General features: G+C 35.2%; 1 non-coding gene across 1 annotated transcript; it reads left to right on the top strand.

The window, feature by feature from the left end:
• The first annotated feature begins 500 nt into the window (after positions 1–500).
• Positions 501–620, top strand: LOC138140768 (5S ribosomal RNA). The gene has a single exon (XR_011162741.1). It is a non-coding gene; the product is annotated as a 5S ribosomal RNA (ribosomal RNA).
• Positions 621–6,439: the final 5,819 nt, after the last annotated feature.

Raw genomic sequence — 6,439 nt, forward strand, 5'->3', positions numbered from 1 at the left:
GAAGATCGCCGAATCCGAGGGACGATAAATAATAATAATAATAATAATAATGGTAATAAATAATAATGTTAATAATAATAATAATGATATGATGATTATAACGATAATTATTATAGATAGGTAAATAGAAACACAGGTCTCCTCTCGAAAATCGGAACTTCCTGATATTACTTACATATTTCGGTCGATCCAAATGTGGGAATCTCGTCGTCGTCGGAGCAAGCAGCGCGGTGGGTGGGGTGAAATTCTGGATTTTCCACCGCCGCCGGCGGTCGAAAAATGTGCGACGCGGGAGATCGCCAGTCCGTCTAGTAGTCTCTCTTGTCGTTAGAGCGTGACGTGGTGGTTGTTGTGGGATTTCCCGTTAGTTCGGTCCGACGTCGGTCGTCAGAGGGTAAGTGCATACGGAAACGAAACGCATCGCGTTTTGATGTTCATATTCGTGCATCGGAATGTTAAAAGCAATATATTTTACACCAACGATCACACCTAAACACCACGGCAACGGCCATACCACGTTGAAAAGCACCGGTTCTCGTCCGATCACCGAAGTTAAGCAACGTCGGGCGCGGTCAGTACTTGGATGGGTGACCGCTTGGGAACACCGCGTGCCGTTGCCCCCCAACACTTTTTGTTTTTTTTTGAAATCCATAGCAACCACCGAACCGATTTGTTTTTCGTGCAGGTATTCGGAAACATGCACAGACCCGTATCATGTAGATTCATAGCTTTAAGTACTAGATAATTAAGAAAACAATTTTTTTTGTCGATTAATTGTAAACAATTGCAGAATAAAAACTCGTCAAACGGTAAAGGTTGTCGTTCGATCACCGAAGGTAAGCCACGCGGGCAGCGGTCAGCACTTGGACGGGTGACCGGTTCATTATATTCCTTCCGTGAGTTTAACAAAGATAACATATGCAAATGTCGTAAGTGCGACGAGGAAGACGGCGATCTTTTAATGTAAAAAAAATATATATTAGGTTACGCGTACATGCCACTTTGACTGCTGCTTTATTTTTTTGGTTTTTAAATAATTAGAGATCTGAATTCAACATATCAGTTCTATGTTATAATGGACAGACAATGTTGTATTCTTGGCCCCTAACACGTTAAGACCAACATAAAAACTAGAATAACTTACCATTCGTTAAACGTTAAACAATTTCGAACCACGTTTTTTTGAGCTCGAACAAACTCATAACACAACACTCATTTATTAGTCACTGGACCATTGTAAAACGAGAAGAGAGAAAAACCATGCGAAACTATTTTTAAAACGAAGAGAATAAAGGTTTTAAATGGTAGGGCTGTATGACAGACTTGTCAATTATCGTGGGGGGTACGGCTGAGATTTATGACGAAATCGAGTGGCGCCGGCGGTCGGTCACTTTCACGAAAGAGGTCTAAACACGGGTCGTTTACGATACCCTCTGGTTACTAGAAAAGTTCTAGACAGATGTTTGTCGGCTTTTCGAGGTATTTATTTGTGAGTCCAAAGACTCAATGGAGTAATATCGGACTGAAATTCCAAGATTTTGCTGTGTAATCCAAAAAACTATGTTCCTCGTAACATTTAACGATGTGTTAATTCAACTATTATTTTAATTTTTCGTATACGTATTTATACTAAAAAGTACAGCGCTTCCAACAGTGAATTGTGAATTGAAAATGTTTCAAAGAAAGATCGATAGTTTTGAAAAAAATTACATATTAATAAATTTAGATAGATTTAGAAGTATACATTGCACTTACTTTTCAAAATTATTGTACTTCTGATTTGGTTGAAATAACATAATATGTAGCAGTCATAGTTGCGATTGTAGAAAAAATCTTGTGTACATTGCAGTCGCGGCTGGTGTTGGGTAAAACCTTTATTTTTTAGGGGGTCATTACCCAAATGACCTCATGGACCAGCCGTTCCTGTTAGGTTTTATATATCAAATTGATTCGTCTGTCTTTTTCATCATGCCTTCGAAAAGCGAGCTCCTGTTTCGCCAAAGTAACTGTGACGTCAATTAAATACGATAATAAAATTCGGTTTTTCCCATCTTCTTTTCGTATCCCACCTCCACCCGGCGGCAGTAGTGCAGTGCTTATCAACATAATTACCGGCGTCTCGCCTCCACATTTTGACTTTTTTGTGTTTTATGTGTTCTCTAAGTCCAAAATTTTTAAATTTTTAAAAAGAGATTGCGGTACTATTCCTGTTGCTGAAATTATAATAATATATTTATTAATTTTTGTATTATATGTCTGTGTTATATTGTGTGAATTTGGAACAGCTATATCTAAAAGATATGCTTGCTTTTGTTGTTTATTTAAAATAATAATGTCTGGTCTGTTATGCTGAATGTGAATGTCAGTTAAAACTGTGCGATCAAAATATAATTTGTAATTGTCATTTTCTAAACAACTTTCTGGTTTATAAATGTAATGTGGTTGTGTATCCTTTAATAAATTGAATTTAACTGCTAAATTCATGTGTATAATTTTTGCGAATATATCATGACGTTTTTTATATTCGCTGTGAGCCAAAACGGTGCAAGATCTTGTATTGCAAATATAAAACCCTCAGCTCTTTAAAATATCTCCCATGTAAAGACTTTTGTTTTATATTTGCTATAGTGTCATATCACGAGCTCTATTGAGAAAATAATTTTTTAGTGAAGCAATTTGATTGTGTTGTAGAATTTCTAGATTTGAAAAACCCCTACCACCATTTTCGCGTGGTAAATTAAATCTTTCAACAGCAGATTTGGGGTGATGTTTACAAAATTTTGTAAAGAGAACTCTAGTTTGAATATTTATATTCTTTAAATTAGTTTTGGACCATTTTATAACACCAAAAGAATAGATTTAATTTTATAATTGAATGTTGAATATGATTTGATTGATTAATACCTAAATATTTATAAAATTCTCCTTTATTTAAATTTTTAATGATTTCTCCTTCTTTAGTTATATATTCTAAATTTTCGTAATGACCACGACATATTGATTGATTTTCAGTTATTGTTAAGTTTTATGTCATCCATATAAAGAAGGTGATTTAATTTAATATTAATTTTATAAATTTTAAGAATTTTAATTAACCATGAATGTGGTACTGAATCATAGGCTTTTTTGTAGTCTATGAATTGTTGTTGCATTATTTTCCAAACGTTTGAGACTTAAAATATTCGTCAAATGTTCTTCTTTTTTTAAATCAGAATACCCCTGACAAATCCGAACATTTTGTTTTGCGGTAGATAAAAATAAACATGGGCCAAGACAGAATATTAATATTCGGTGTGGAATTTTCCTGCGTTCTTGTTCATTTCTATCGAAGTGCTCACGAAAAGTTGTGAATATCAACACTTTGTAATTGTCGTAGTGAAAAATAAAAAAGATAGCTATGGGGCACAACTTATTTCGCACTTCATTAGAAAAGTAACAGTATTAAAATAAAAAAAATATTTTTCTAAATTTCGAACGTTAGGTCTATCCTGACCAGCCGCCAATTAGTGGTATTATTTTATTTTTTGCTGTTTTCCACAATAGTTATTTTTATATTAAATATAAACAATATTTTTTCTATCATTGATTCAAAAAATTGAAATTAAAAATTCAAATTTTTGAAGGAACTCTGAAGTTTCAATGCAGTGACCATGTTGCTAGGTAACTAATAAAAAACAGTGCGTGAAATGAAAAACAGAAATAGTCGTATGCGTTTTGTATGGTTTCTATGGTTTCGATCTTACTAACAATGCAATGAAAATGACCCACTTCAGGCACAGATAACTATGCGTGAATTTCAATTTTTTGAATCAATTATATAAAAACAAAATTGATTTGGCGGCCGCTACACAAAAGTGGTGGGAGGCGAGAACCTGTTTCCGCCGGTCTCCGTTTATGACACAGCTGACGGAAATCTTGGTCTTTTTTTTTCGTTTATTGTTAATTTTAAAATTAATAAATTTTCCCTGGATACGTATTCGACTTATCCGGTACGAGTTATTTTTAAATTAACTTAATGGCCCGTTGCTCTTGTTCTTTTTATCGTTTTATCGTTAGCAATAGTACAATACTCACGCATTTTTAATCTAAAATTAACAAAACTTGAATGGATCGGGATTATCACACTTCTGAATTGAAGTTTTCATTCGTTTAAAATATAATTGATAGTAATACGTAATGCGGATTGCCTAAACGTTGCTTCCATCACGTCAACATCACACATTCACGTTCGCCCGTAGAAATGGCGTGATGCACACGAAATCGATCCAAAAAGGCTCATAATATTTGTGTCACGCGAATCTACGTCGAAAACTAGAAAAAAAAAAAATTCAATTCGAATTTCAATAATCGAAACGATGCGTCGTCGATACTAAACGTAGGTAGTAACTAAAGTGTGATCGGGTGCGATAAAAGTGTCCGTCAATAATCATCATCCGACAATCATTTAATAGACGAACGCTAATTTTTGGCACTCACTCGGACGACAGAACCAGTCCAGACGGAAACCGGGGCGCGGGGTGGGTGGGTGGTTGTATGTCCGTGAATCTGTCCGGCGCGCGTCAACATTTCAGTTATCGTCGCGAGAGTTAAAACGAAAGGTGGTTAGTGTGAAAGTGACGTTTTTTCGTGGAGACACGTTACGAAGGGTGAGTACCTAATATAATATAAAACCAACCGAAAACCCACAATAGTGCCCCGGTTTATTATCGTGAATAGGTGTTTGGTAAATATTTTCTGTATTCCAACTAGCAAGTCTTTTATCAAAAAACTCCGGCAACATGGCTATTGTGGTATTATTGATACCACCTAACTGAAGAATGATTAAAAAGATTATAAAGTTAATAACTAAGTCGACGATTTTATCGGGAAATTGAACGGAGAAACAAAAATAGCTCTTAGCGACAGTTGCCTGAAGTCGCAAATAACGGCGATTGACGAAATCACGTTTTTTTTATTTTAATTCCAATGAACAATACACAGGGTCACAATTATCTGTTATGTATTCTATAATGTTTTGCAAAGTAAATAATGTGAGTTGTCATGCGTAATATTAATTAGCTAAGTAATTTTTGCAAGTATTTTATGTCAGATATGCAATGTATAATAACGTAATGTTGCAAAGTATTTTAATTTTTATGCTAGGTAGAGATAATAAAATAGAAAATGATTTAGGAACATAAAAAATCTCATTAAAACAGGAACAATTGAAATTAAAATAAACATAACATTCTGTACTAAAGTACAGTTTTGTTCACTCCTTTTTTCAAAGTCTTCTGTCCTCTCATTTGCACATACTGCTATTCCAAAACAGTGAAATTGTCTGTTTCAGGGAATCCTTAACGTTCCTTGCTAATGTCAACAACGTTTTCGATGAAACAAAGAGTCGGAAAAATGTCGGCTCATTGTATTCAATAACATACGCGACTACAAAACCATCTGTATCATTTGTAGGAATCGCGGTTTTTTCGATGAGAATTCGTTCTAATTTTTTCTTTCTTAAAAAAGCTAAGTAATTTTAATTTCACTAAAGATGAACATTTAGGCTATATGCTGGGTAATGCAAATCCATCAACCATCAACTAGGTTGTTCAGCAGATGTACGATTGTTTATTTGATTTCTTCTTCCGAAGAGTTGTATTCTGGCAAAATAGAAATTTATTCATAACATAACCTCAATCAACTAAATTATTTCGAATACAATAACCACATAACTACAAGTTGGATAGGCATGGGTGCAAAATACCGATAATGCATGAAACCTAAAGGGCCTACTGTTCATCCAATATATTTACATAGCTTAAATAGCATGTTTATTTTTTATAGAAAAATTTTGCATTTCTCGCTTTCTTAAACTGTATGTAACATTTTTCATATTTTTTCGCTGTCATAATGACATAATAAAAGTTAATTAAAAATCGCTGTTTCACGTCTTTTTCTTTTTTGTTCGAGAGTTTTTGTGGTTCTGAAAAGAACCGTTTATAAATGTGTCGAAAACGAAAAACATCTATTTCGAACTGGTGTACTTGGTGACGGCTTTGGTACCTTCGGAGACGGCGTGCTTGGCCAACTCACCGGGCAACAACAGACGCACGGCAGTTTGAATTTCTCTGCTGGTGATCGTCGAACGTTTGTTGTAGTGTGCCAGACGGGAAGCTTCAGCGGCGATACGTTCGAAGATGTCGTTCACGAAACTGTTCATTATGCTCATAGCCTTACTAGAGATACCGGTGTCGGGATGGACTTGTTTCAACACCTTGTAGATGTAGATGGCATAGCTCTCCTTCCTCCTGCGCTTCTTTTTTTTGTCGCTCTTGGAAATGTTCTTCTGAGCTTTCCCGGCCTTCTTGGCTGCCTTACCACTTGTCTTCGGCGGCATTTTTCAATTCAATTCGATTCAACAAACTCGCGAACTGCTCTGACTCGTGTGCGTGCGTTAACT

This window comes from Tenebrio molitor, unplaced genomic scaffold (assembly GCF_963966145.1).
Source record: "Tenebrio molitor unplaced genomic scaffold, icTenMoli1.1 SCAFFOLD_209, whole genome shotgun sequence".
NCBI lineage: Eukaryota > Metazoa > Arthropoda > Insecta > Coleoptera > Tenebrionidae > Tenebrio > Tenebrio molitor.